The sequence below is a fragment of the Pelodiscus sinensis genome, chromosome 2 (genome assembly GCF_049634645.1).
Source record: "Pelodiscus sinensis isolate JC-2024 chromosome 2, ASM4963464v1, whole genome shotgun sequence".
Taxonomy (NCBI): domain Eukaryota; kingdom Metazoa; phylum Chordata; order Testudines; family Trionychidae; genus Pelodiscus; species Pelodiscus sinensis.
Window position 1 is genome coordinate 228,194,081 of NC_134712.1, and position 13,579 is coordinate 228,207,659.

Genomic DNA, 13,579 nt, shown 5'->3' on the forward strand with positions numbered 1-13,579 from the left:
ACTACATTCATGCCTGTGCCCCCAGGAGACTATCATCTTACCATCTAAATATACAAAGAAAGAACAGGCTAAAGAAAGGGCAAAAATATAACCAGACCATTTCTTTTCCATTGTTTCCCTTTTGTTTGTTTGTTTGTTTTTTGTATTATTCGATTGTTATTATTGTGAGTTGTATTACAACAGCATTTAGAGACCCTCATTTAGATGGGGGCTTCTTAGGGCTAAGTGCTGCACATCCACATAATCAGAGCTAATGCCTACACACACTGAGTGAAGTAGACAAAGGGAGGAAGAAAAGGAAGGATGGTTGATGGCACTTTACAGTTGGGAAACTGAGGCAAAGGGAGATTCGGATCTAGATTTTATAAGTAGTTCAATATCGGTAATAAGTGGCAAGTTTTCAGAAGTGCTTAGCTCCCATGTAGGTTATGTCTACACTGCGCACCATTTTTAGTGGCATGTAGTGTACACATAGTTACACACAGTGAAAAGCAGGCAGCATCCCCTAATGGTCCCTGTAAGCTTTTTCATCCACGTGCAGATTTTTTTCCATCCATGTGTGGAATCAATTTTATATATGCACCAATGCAGGTGCAAATGTGCAGTAGTAAAAACAACAAACCTAGCTGTGGGAGCTCTGCTTAGTGGCATTTGAATCTCTCTTGAACAGCCACACGAGTGCACAGATTACAGGGAACACTGGCTTCCACTTTGTAGTGTGTAACTACACATTAGTGAAAAGCTCTGGCAGGAAAGAGACAGCAGGGAAAACAACCTTCTGTTGGGGTTGGTGGGGTAGCATGCCGAAATGCACCAATCCCCCACCTGGGCTTAACAGCCCTGCCCTGGGTTAATTCCCACCTCCGCGTGACTACCTCTCTGCAGTGGATCGCTGTTGAAAGGCTCTGTGCCCTGAACGGTTGGATAGGGTGTGAAGGGGGAGTCCTGTCGAAGAGTCCTCCGGCTATTGGGGTTGAACTTGCACTCGCATTGTTCCCTCGGGATCCTTGGCTGGTCGGCATCTGGACCATGATGAGGTTGTTTGTGGGTCCTGCATCAGTGGCACCTAGCAGCGAGAGAGGAACTGTCCAGGATGACAGAAGAACTGCTCCGCATGCCACATCAGTGGTATCTCTAGCCACTCTGCTATCCACTGCCAGGGCCACAAGACTCTCCCTGGCTGGTAAACAGGGCTGGAGGGTCGACGCCACCCTGGGTATGGGTGTTGATCCTCGCCGGCACCTCTGGGACCTCAGTTATGCCCTCAGGGCGCACAGTAAGCTAGCCCTTTCCTGCGAGTGTCCTTGATGCCTTTCCTACTCCAGGGCTTTCCTCTCCTCGGTTGCTCCGGCTCCAGGCTTTTTGTAGCTCGGAACCGGATGGCGTGGCTGCACCTGCCCACCGGCGTCTTGCGCCGGGCATCCTGGCGCATTGTGCTCCCCCTGGGCCCTAGACTAGGTCCCTAAATGACAAAGGGGATATTATAGAGATCTATAAAATCGCAAATTGTGTGGCGAAAGTTACTAAGGAAAGGCTATTTACCCCTTACCATAACACAAGAATCATGGGTCACCCAATGGAATTATTAGGCAGCAGGTTTAAAACAAACATAAGAAAATTCTTCACACAATGCAGAGTTAACCTGTGGATCTTGTCAAGGAATGTTGTAAAGGTCAAAAGTATCACTGGGTTCAAAAAAGAATGAATTAAGTTCATGGAAGTCCAGCAAATCTATCAATGGCTATTTGCCAAGAAGGTCAGGGACACAACCCTTGAATGTGTTGCAGTCCTCTAACCCTTGGTTTTTTGCTTTGTATATAGGTGATCTAGCCATCTTTAGAATAGAGAAAATGACACAAGCCAGATCCTGCTGTTGATGAAAGGGGTGTAGTAATCTGCATATGTTGCTGGGTGAGTTCTGAGAGGCATTGTGTTCCTCCCAGGAGGAACAGCACCAACACTGCATTGGAGTCATGTTGCTGTTCATTGCCTCTGGTTTAAAGTTGTGCTGAGGTGGTGATCATACTATTTTGGGTGGAGGAAAGACAGGATGTAGCTTCTACTTCAGCAAGGGAGGCATGATAGGATATTTCACCTTCCACGCTCAATATATATTGCCAGGATTTCCAACCTGATGGTGGTTTAATAGCATTGGGAAAGTTCTTTATCAAGTGAGCTGAAAAAAAGGGGGAGATCGTTGCAGTTAAAGCTTGTTAGTAGTCATGTACAGGAAACGTTTTCTTCCAGTAAGACTGAATACTTTGTTAGCAGAGTGGGAGTACTTTAGATTGGTAGTATAGGTTTGGTGGTAATCTCTCTCTTTTTTTATTAATTATATTGTTCTCTCAGCACTGACTTCAGTCAGATTAATGCCATGTTCTAGTCAGCAGGGCCATTCTATACCTTGCAGGGAGCACCTTGAAACACACATAGCCTTCATTTATATATAACTGTGATCTTGCATATAAAGCATGCCATGTAAGGTATCAGGGGAAAGGTTATGAAGTGATAAAACCTGTTGTTCTATCTATGTTTAGTGTAGATGAAGTTATGAGATTGTGTTATATGGTTGTTAAAACGGGCTATAAGTTGAGAAAACAGATATTAGCTCTCCAGAGAGAACAGCAAGAAAAGTAACTAACACCCGAGTAGGTGTCAAAACAATCATCAACAGCCATTGTCCAACAAGGCAGCTACAATTCAATGATTCACCTGCATGTGGCCACACCAAACGAATTGCTTGACCAAGTGTGGGGACTCAGCAATGCCCACCAGATATGTCTGGTCTTGTATTCTCAAAGCACATGGACTAAGGGTACAAAACCTAATTCAGTGGGCCCATGCTTCATCTTTCTCCTGCCCCCACCCATACTGCAAGCAACAAGGACACTGAGAAGAATACTAAAGACTCCAACAGAGGAGACTGGCCCTGCTTTAAGGGAAAAACCTGTATATTAAGGACTGCAGTATCCAGTGGGTGGCCTCTGGTACTGAAGCCCTGAGACTGAGCAGTTATGCCCTGCATCTCTCAAACTTCTGAAAATTATTATATGAAGCTCAGAGAGTCAGTACATTTGTCACTCTTGACATAGACATTGAATGAGATATAAATCTTTCTGCCATTGTATGAAATGAGATGGCTCCCCATAATTCCAAATAGGAAATCATTGTGTAATATCAGAACACTGGCTATGAAATGTCTTAGAGGCTAGACTTCCAGATTATAATGAGTCTAGCATAACACTAGTTAAATGCTCCCTACCAGAGGATGAACTTCCAAGTATTTAATATTCTTAAAGACCTCAGAAGTCACTCAGTAACCAAGTCGCTGTGACTGGCCAGTACCCTAGTCCAGGTGAAAACATGGTACTTCTCGCACGTTGCATATACTGAGTGGTAGGTAACAGCACGAGAGGACACCGTTCTTATTAAAGTAGCCTGGCACTTTATTAAAGCAATGGTTTTCAGAGTTACTTGATCTGCCATTTCTCCATCTGTACAACTGACTTCTTGATGCCTCTTCCAAACTCTTTCCTTTGTAGCCCACGTTCCTCCCCATTTAATGTCAATTGCCTAACATCAGACTTCCCCCTAACGTGAGGAAAGTGATATGTAGCCATAAGTCACAGGTATGTAAAGATCCTCCCTGTCAAGAAGGGGAATGAAAAAACTGAAACAGGATGTAGGTAATTCATGCCACCCATCTCTAAAAGTAATAATATAATATGCACAGCTGGCCAGGACCGTATGCCAAAATAAAATGGGAGTTCAGCATATTAATATTAACTGAAATCCCCTCACAAATAAAAGGCTCTTCTGGAACACATTATCACAAGGAACTTATAATATAGTATACAAATGTAGGGCCAAATAACCCTCTCAAGTATAGGCACATCCAAGTCTTTGGTCATTTCATTCCTTGAATCAAAGAGCTCCTGTTTTCCAGCCTTATTTTCTAACTCTCTTCCTGGATGCCCAGTCTCCATTGTCTTTTAGGTTGCAGAGAGTTAGCTCATTGACTATGTCTCTTAGACTATGTCTACACTACAGAGTTTTTTGGGAAAAAGGGCTGTTTTTCTGAAAAAACTCGTGGAGTTTCCACACCTCAAGCACATTTTTGCACAAAAAAAAAAATTAAAAGAACAGAGGGGTTTTTCCAGCATAGATTTTCCTCATTCTACGAGGAAAAATGTCTTTTTGCGAAAGAGCTCTTTTGCAAAAAGGTGTGTGTGGACAGGGAAGAGGGGGTTTTTTGCACAAAAAGAGGAAAGAGGAAAAAGCACAGGTGCCCTGGTGACCATTCTGTGCATAGCAATCAAAGCGTACTTTTGAGAGAGCATCTATGCTGTATGGACACACTTTTTCGCAAAAGCGCATCGCTTTTTCAAAGCACTTTTGCAGTGTGGACACACTCTTGCGCAAGAAGTTTTTGCAGAAGATCTCTTTGGATAAAAGATTCTTGAACAAGAAGCCTGCAGTCTAGATGTAGCCACTGTTCTACCCCATCTTTGGCACTCTAAGGCTATGTCTACACTCATAGAATCATAGAATAATAGGACTGGAAGGGACCTCAAGAGGCCATCGAGTCCAGCCCCCCACCCTCAAGGCAGGACCAAGCTCCGTCTACACCATCCCTGACAGATGTCTATCTAACCTGTTCTTAAATATCTCCAGAGAGGGAGATTCCACCACCTCCCTTGGCAATTTATTCCAATATTTTACCACCCTGACAGTTAGGAATTTTTTCCTAATGTCCAATCTAAACCTCCCCTGCTGCACTTTAAGCCCATTACTCCTTGTCCTGTCCTCAGAAACCAAGAGGAACAAATTTTCTCCTTCCTCCTTGTGACACCCTTTTAGATATTTGAAAACCGCTATCATGTCCCCCCTTAATCTTCTTTTTTCCAAACTAAACAAGCCCAGTTCATGAAGCCTGGCTTCATAGGTCATGTTCTCTAAACCTTTAACCATTCTTGTCGCTCTTCTCTGTACCCTTTCCAATTTCTCCACATCTTTCTTGAAATGTGGTGCCCAGAACTGGACACAGTACTCCAGCTGAGGCCTAACTAGTGCAGAGTAGAGCGGCAGAATGACTTCACGAGTTTTGCTTACAACACACCTGTTGATACTACCTAGAATCATATTTGCTTTTTTTGCAACAGCATCACACTGTTGACTCATATTCAACTTGTGGTCCACTATGACCCCTAGATCCCTTTCCGCCATGCTCCTTCCTAGACAGTCGCTTCCTATCTTGTATGTATGGAACTGATTGTTCCTTCCTAAGTGGAGCACTTTGCATTTCTCTTTATTAAACCTCATCCTGTTTACCTCTGACCATTTCTCTAACTTGCTAAGGTCATTTTGAATTATGTCCCTATCTTGCAAAGAAGTTGCAACCCCACCCAGTTTGGTATCATCTGCAAACTTAATAAGCGTACTCTCTATCCCAATATCTACATCATTGATGAAGATATTGAACAGTACAGGTCCCAAAACAGACCCTTGCGGAACTCCACTTGTTATCCCTTTCCAGCAGGATTTAGAACCGTTAACAACAACTCTCTGACTACGGTTATCCAGCCAATTATGCACCCACCTTATCGTGGCCCTTTCTAAGTTATATTTGCCTAGTTTATCAATAAGAATATCATGCGAGACCGTATCAAATGCCTTACTAAAGTCTAGGTATATGACATCCACCGCTTCTCCCTTATCCTATCAAAGAAAGCTATCAGATTAGTTTGGCATGACTTGTTCTTCACAAACCCATGCTGGCTATTCCCTATCACTTTATTACCTTCCAAGTGTTTGCATATGATTTCCTTAATTACCTGCTCCATTATCTTCCCTGGGACAGACGTTAAACTGACCGGTCTGTAGTTTCCTGGGTTGTTCTTATTTCCCTTTTTATAGATGGGCACAATATTTGCCCTTTTCCAGTCTTTTGGAATCTCCCCTGTCTGCCATGATTTTTCAAAGATCATAGCTAAAGGCTCAGATACCTCCTCTATCAGCTCCTTGAGTATCATGGGATGCATTTCATCAGGACCTGGTGACTTGCTGACATCTAACTTTCCTAAGTGATTTTTAACTTGTTCTTTGTGTATCCTATCTTCTAAACTTACCCTCTCTCTGCTTGTATTCACTACGTTAGGCACACCTCCAGACTTCTCGGTGAAGACCGAAACAAAGAAGTCATTGAGCATCTCGGCCATTTCCAAGTTTCCTGTTACTGCTTCTCCCTTCTCACTAACCAGTGGGCCTACCCTGTCCTTGGTCTTCCTCTTGCTTTTAATGTATTTATAAAAGGTCTTCTTGTTTCCCTTTATGCCTGTAGCTAGTTTGATCTCATTTTGTGTCTTTGCCTTTCTAATCTTACCCCTGCATTCCTGTGTTGCTTGCCTATATTCATCCTTTGTTATTTGTCCTAGTTTCCATTTTTTATATGACTCCTTTTTATTTTGAGATCGTGCAAGATCTCCTTGTTAAGCCAAGCTGGTCTTTTGCCATATTTTCTATCTTTCCTACACAGCGGAATTATTTGCTTTTGGGCCCTTTGAAATACTTCCAACTCTCCTCAGTTGTTTTTCCCTTCAGTCTTGCTTCCCATGGGACCTTACCTACAAGTTCTCTGAGCTTATCAAAATCTGCCTTCCTGAAATCCATTACCTCAATTGTGCTGGTCTCCCTTCTACCTTTCCTTAAGATCATGAACTCTATTATTTCATGATCACTGTGCCCTATACTGTCTTCCACTTTCAAGTTCTCAACTAGTTCCTCCCTATTTGTTAAAACCAAATCCAGAACAGCTTCTCCTCTGGTAGCTTTTTCAACCTTCTGAAACAGAAAGTTGTCTCCAATGCAGTCCAGAAACTTATTGGATAGCCATTCTTCCTCCAGGGTTTTTTTTGGAAGACGCTCTTCTGGTATTTACCTGCATCTACACATGGCTGAATTTCGAAATAAACCCCTATTTTTGAAAGACCCCTGTAAACCTCACTGTAGGAGGAATAAAGGGTCTTTTGAAATAGGGGTTTATTTAGAAATTTGGCTGTGTGTAAATACTGGATAAATACTGGAAGAGTGTCTTCTGAAAAAAAAACCAGTGGAAGTATGCAAATGCACAGTGCTATTTGCATCCTTCTCCCGAAATAAACATTGTGTGTAGACATACCTAAAGTCCAAAACAAGCATAAGGCAACACACATGCTTCCCATTCCTCTGGGAAATATGCTAGACATCTTGGTCCTTAGAGTACAGCTACACTGCAGAGTTAATGCAAGTGATTAGCAGGAGAGCGGTCACGCACCGCAAAGCCATGCATTAATTACTGTGTCCTCTCTGGTGCTGCATTCACCCCTAGGTAGCAGTAGTTTTGCAGGCATATCCCAGAGTTCTTTGGGTGCCTGAGGCAATCTATGATTCTTTCCCAGTGAATTTTGGAAGAATTTGATATCCTTCTAGGCACACAGGGGAATTGTGGGAAAGTTGTAGAGAAATATCAGTATGTGAGTAGTTTAGTTTAGCCTTTATCCTCACTATAAAGGGAGAAGTTCACTGTCCTGAGTTAAAGCAGCACTTGAACTGTAGCCTACCTACCCCTAGCCAGGCCCACTAGGTTGGGTTCGCAGCACAGCCAAACTCAAGCAAGAGGGCTTTGTGCGGGGGATGGGAATGGAAATTGGGGCACCCAGAGCTAAGCAACATTTTCAGACAAATAGTTTGATCAAAAATACATTTTCAGTTCACCTGAAGCTATTCATAAATTTGACATGAGTAGTTTTGCAACTCACAAAATGGCTGGAGGAAGAGAAGCAGAAACTATCCCTTTGTTGGTTGTGGAACTCACCTGAGGCACAGAAGATCCAGGCTCAAATTCACTCTTTTTTGCATTAACCAATTCAGATTTGGTTTGATCCAAATGGTTTTGTTTGTTTTTTGCAGTTTTTCCGAACTGCTACTGAACTGAAAAATCAGACATTCTCCCAGATTCAGATCCTGATATAAATCTGTAACAAAGACATCCCTTAAGGCATTCTGGGGAAAGTCATACGTTTTCCCTGATAGGTTCTCTAAGCTGTTAAATTTTGGCAAAAGAGTCAGCTAAGCAAGCAAAATTACCTCCCTGCTTTGAGTAGTCTTAAACAACACAGACTGGCCGTTTTCCTTACTGGCAATTCCAATTACAGAACAAAACATAACCCTCAGCCCTGGGTTACACTACAAATATATGTCAGTTTAACTATTTCACTCAGGGGGTGTGGAAAGCACAACATCTGGAGAGAATGGTGCCTTTGTTTCCCCAGCACTTGGAAAATTCCAATGTAGACAGCACTATGTCAATGGGAGAGCTTTTTCCATTGACATAGCTACCACCTCCCAGGGAGGAGGAGTAGCTATGCCCATTGAAGAAACTCAACCCATTAGCACCGGTAGTATCTTCACTAACCACTACAGTGGGGCAGCTGTGCCACCGTGGCCCTGTAAGTACAGACAAGCCCTTGATCTAAATGTTCTCAAGATCGGCTATTCCTGTGGTTTCCCTACAGGACCTTCTTTATGCCACTTGCCTGCTTCCTCTGTCCCAGAGAGATGCACCAAACCTTCCTATCACCTGATAGGAACAGCTGCTAGCATGAGGCAGACAGAATTACTCAGCATCTTCAGATAGGGCTCTAGAACCAAAGCTTCTGGTAACTCAACAGAGGAGCCTTACCTTCCTATGCAGGATCCTGGAACCCACCACCATAGATCCCTAACATTCTTCCACTTCTCAGTTGCATAGTCAATACCAGCCTAAGTAATGGAACAAAACCTTTATAGGCACAGCTTGTCCTGGACAGGTATTGGGTTCAGCATGAGCTCAGATCCTCTGTTAAAGAGCAAAAAGGATGTATTTGTCAGTTGTATTAGCTCCATGATTGAAATAACCACGTGCATGTCTGAAACCATGTTAGCTGACTGTTTTAACCTGTGCTCCCTCTTTGCCTGACACATAGCCAGCTAGCACAATTTCCAACATGTCAACCTGCATTTTACCAGGGCGGAGGATGTAATCATGTTTAACTTATTTGATTGAAAAATGCATCCTTTTGCCCCTTAAGCCATACCCTAAAAGGGGGCCAGGGGACATGTGGCTGTGTTATCTGAATATGATTTCAAGAGATACTGTTTTAAAAGGGGATTAATTAGAGGTGTTCCTTACCCCAGAGACACCAGTTAAACTGGGAATGGATGTGTCCTTCAGCCAGCCCAGCATGTCCCTAGTATCTCAGCTGAATTGATGCACAAATTCTATTTTAGCCTGGCCTACTGCTGGATCTCCTGGCCATCATAACAACCATTTTCATGTGCTGAGTGGCTTCGCCCTTAGTGCATTAATAAGACACATTGATGCTCATGCCTAGTAAATGGTTTCATTTGGTTGGTTTTAATAGTAAATGTTTCCCTAGAGAACAATAGTTAGAGTGCTGGCTTCCCTCCAGCAATCTGCTGTGAGACTCTTGCCATGTACCGTACAGAGAGACACGGTGGATGAGGTAATATCTTTTTCATTGGACCAACTTCTGGTAAAGGGAGAAAGACAAGCTTTTGACCTTATCCCTCCCACCTTGTCTCTCTAAGATCCTGGAACCAACCCAGCTACCACTACACTGCATAGTTAGAGTAACTCAGTTCTGAATCTCATTCTCTGGGTAGTGTGGGTTCTGTGTTTTCTCACTCCTGGGCTGAGAGATCAAGAGAGCTGGCTGAGGGTTCTCTCTAGTTAAGAAGGAGCTGATACTGGCTGGTTGGGGCAGGAATAGTAGGTTGGAGTGGGGTCTACCCCTTACAGAAGGTTTGTCCTTCTCTAGGCAAAGAGGCTTACAACTGAGGACTCTCCAGACTTTCTGATGATCCCGGAGTCCCGGGTGACAATGGTGAAGAAGAGCCTTCCTTATCTGTTTAGCATAGTATTGGTACTAGCTTCAGTGTAATCTTTGGGCTTTGCCAGTTACCCAGTCCCTTGTGACATCCCCACCCATTGGAATATTACAATGTTCCCTGCACGGGGCTCAGACACAGCTTGTGTAAGTTCTACAACCAGTGGATGACACGGAGGTTTTGTTAGTGGGACTGGCCATAAGACACACCTTTAACTCAGTGCTCCAGAGACTGCATTGGCTTCCAGTTCACTTCCTACGCAATTAAAAGTATTGTTACTGATTTTAAAACCCTGTACACTATGGCTCCTAGCTATCAGTGAACTGCTTCTCTCTCTCTTTGTGCTCTGTTGAGATCAGTCAATGCGTTGTGATAAGAGTCTCAAGATTTCATTGTCCAGGATTAGTGGAAGGGCATTTTTAGTGGAGGATCACTGACTCTGGCTTCCCTTGTTGGTCTGACAGAGTCTGGGTCTGTTAACCTTCAGGTCCATATGTTTTCCCTGGCTTTTCCCTGACAAGGTGAGGCTAGAGGACGTTCACAGCTTACTGTGATTAATGAGGAATTCTGCTGCGCAATCTAATCAGTTTTGGTTCATATCTGCTAATTAAGGAATTGGTTGATAATTTTCAATTATTTTATTAAGTTAGGGCGCTTAGGGAGAGTTGTGATGAGGGCAATTTTAGAATTTAAAAAATTAAATTAGAAATAATTAAAGCTGCCATCTAGAAATAAAGTGATCCAAGACTGCTCTGGTAAAACCAACGCTGATGCTCTTTTAATGGGCTTGATTTGTTGGTTATTTTCACCTTTTTAATCAGGATACTTGTGATATTTCTGTTTTTAAGCCCCAGGTCCTGGAGTCTTTTGATTAGGTGAGGAACTCAGCTTTCTTTTATAATAAAAGTAAGTTTCTAGGCCCCAGAATTACAGGGGAAAAAGCTTCAAAGTGTGACTCACGTGCACCTTGAAAATTAAAAGCCAGAAGTCAAATACAAAATACCTCAATTTTTTTAACTCTGATGATTTTAACACAATCTCCTGTTTGTTGGAGCTTAACACGTGATTTTGTAAGGGCATGGGTTGGAATTTATACTTATAGCAGTTTCTTCCCACTTCAAAGGTGTTTAACCCTTGCCTTACAAGATAGACAAATTAGGCAAAAATGGTTCACCCATCCTTGTTCCCTACTGTTTGTTATTATCAATAAAGTCTGCTATGAGCACTTCATCCTGTTATCAGAGAGGGTGAGGCTAATGTGGGCATTTCTGCTGACATGCCATTGCTTGATTACATAGCTCACTAATTCACATTTCTTTTCATTTGTCATCCACGTTCATCTAATAATTGATTGCAATGCAAAATATAATACCTAAATATTCTAATACAGGACACTTTGTAATATGGGCTTCAGTGGGAGTTACATAAGAATGACCATATTGGGTCAGACCAATGTTCCTTCTAGCCCAGTATCCTGTCTTCTGACCATGGCCAATAATACCAAGTGCCCCAGAGGGAGTGAACAGAACAGGTAATATCAAGTGATCCCTCCTCTGTCACTCATTCCCAGCTTCTAACAAACGGAGTCTTTTGGCACTAACCCTGCCCATACTGGCTAATCGCCATTAATGAACCTAGCCTTCATGAATTTATCTAGCTTTTTTTTAACCCTGTGTAAGTCCTGGTCTGTACAACATCCTCTGTCAAGAGTTCCACAGGTTGGCTGATTTCAGCAGCTTACAGAACTAAGCCCTTAACTCTTGGAAACACCGTCTGATAAGACCCATGGCTATATCTACACTCACGGCTTCTTGTGCCAGAAACATGCAAATTAGGCTAAGTGTGGAAAATCACTGAGCCTCATTTGCATACCTAATGAGCCATCATTTTTTCAGAAGAGGCTCTTGCGCCAGAAGGAGCCATCTACACTGCCCCTTCTTGCGCAAAAAAACCCCTTGGCTACGTCTAGATTGGCATGATTTTCCACAAATGCTTTTAATGGAAAAGTTTTCCGTTAAAAGCATTTGCGGAAAAGAGCATCTAGATTGGCACGGACGCTTTTCTGCAAAACAAATCTGAGCTGTCTACACTGGCCCCTTTTGCGCAACGGGAGCAGCATACTATTTCCACAAGAAGCACTGATTTCTTACATGAGATCTTCAGTGTTCTTGTGGAAATTCAAGCGGCCAGTGTAGACAGCTGGCAAGTTTTTCTGAAAAAGCAACTGCTTTTGCGGAAAAACTTGCCAGTCTAGACACAGCCCTCTTGCGCAATGCCGTTATGCCAATTAGTTTCAGGAGTAACGGCATAGCACAAGAGGGTTTTTCTTGCACAAGAAGGGGCAGCGTAGACTTCTTCTGCAAATATGGTGGCTCATTAGGTATGCAAATGAGGCTCAGCAATATTCCACGCTTAGCCTCATTTGCATATTTCTGGCACAAGACTCCGCAAGTGTAGACATAGCCCATGAGTGAATTAAACAGCACACACAGTCCACCAGGGTACTTTCAGACATGACTTTATTATCACTTTGTCCTCTTTATACCAGGTACAACACAACTATAGCCCAAGGGGAAGGCTTTTGCTTTGCACCCCCACTCCCTTTTTCAGGCTTCCTGGCTCATCCTTTTATCCTGTTTGTCTTTTCCCAGCTATTCATTCCTTACCCTAATTACCTTATTAGCCCATCAGATTCTCTACAGGCGTACAGTGGTCCCTTCTCACCTTCCACCCTAGCCACACCCACCCCAGTAGTTCTACGTCCCCAGGATGCAGGCTCTCCAAAGCTCTCTTTAGAACTGCCAACAGCCCATATGTTTCAAAGCAACATAATGAATGTTCTGAGAGGAATGTTTTTCTCGCATTTGGAAACCAATTTGTTGCTGTTTAAACTCAGAAAATAGCCCCAGTCTGTAATGCTAGGGTTGGATGGGAAGGGAATAGCTCTATGAAAATTTGCAAAAGGCACTTTGCTGTGGAAGCAGCATGCAGCTTTCACCTCTGTAATGCAATAGCAGCACAATGCCAGATAGGGTGACCATTTATGGCCTGTACAACCCAAGAGGGAAAATTTAATTACCTCATTATCAGGGCATATGTCCTAGTTGCAAATTCAGGCCATTAAGGCACAGGTACAAGTTTAGATTAGACAGAACTGCACCAGCCAGGTGGAACTTACAAACAGTGTTGCAAGTTAAAAAAAAAAAAAGTGGCTCTAAGATTCACAGAATGCAAGTGATGTGTTTGTTGTGCCCCCCTCTTTAGAGAGAGAGGTTCACCACCTCCCCATGCCATCTCCAATAACTGACCTGCAGCGGGAGATGGCCCTTTAATGCCAAGTGACTAGTGCTCATGGGGGCACTAGCAGGAAGAGATCTCGGTCTGGGGAGATTATAGAGACTGATGCTTTGACTGTCCTCTGTGCAGGGAATATAGGAATGAGAAAGCTCCTTGCACCCTCTCCCCCTTTTGATGACCTACATGGGGATCAGGCACAATCAAGGCTCCACTGTTCCAGAAATTGTCAGTGACATGGGTTTTTCTGTGATTGTGGCAATAACAAAGAGATGTCTGGATATGCTGATTTACACCATCTGAAATTTCAATATCTCCCCCCACACACGCTCTCCTCATTCAATTTTCACATGAGTTG

General features: G+C 43.1%; 1 long non-coding RNA gene across 1 annotated transcript in view; it reads right to left on the bottom strand.

Annotated features, from left to right (window-relative positions):
• LOC142827374 (uncharacterized) overlaps positions 1-13,579 on the bottom strand; it is an 84,163-nt gene that overhangs the window by 19,800 nt on the left and 50,784 nt on the right. The gene's annotated exons all lie outside the window — the stretch shown is intronic.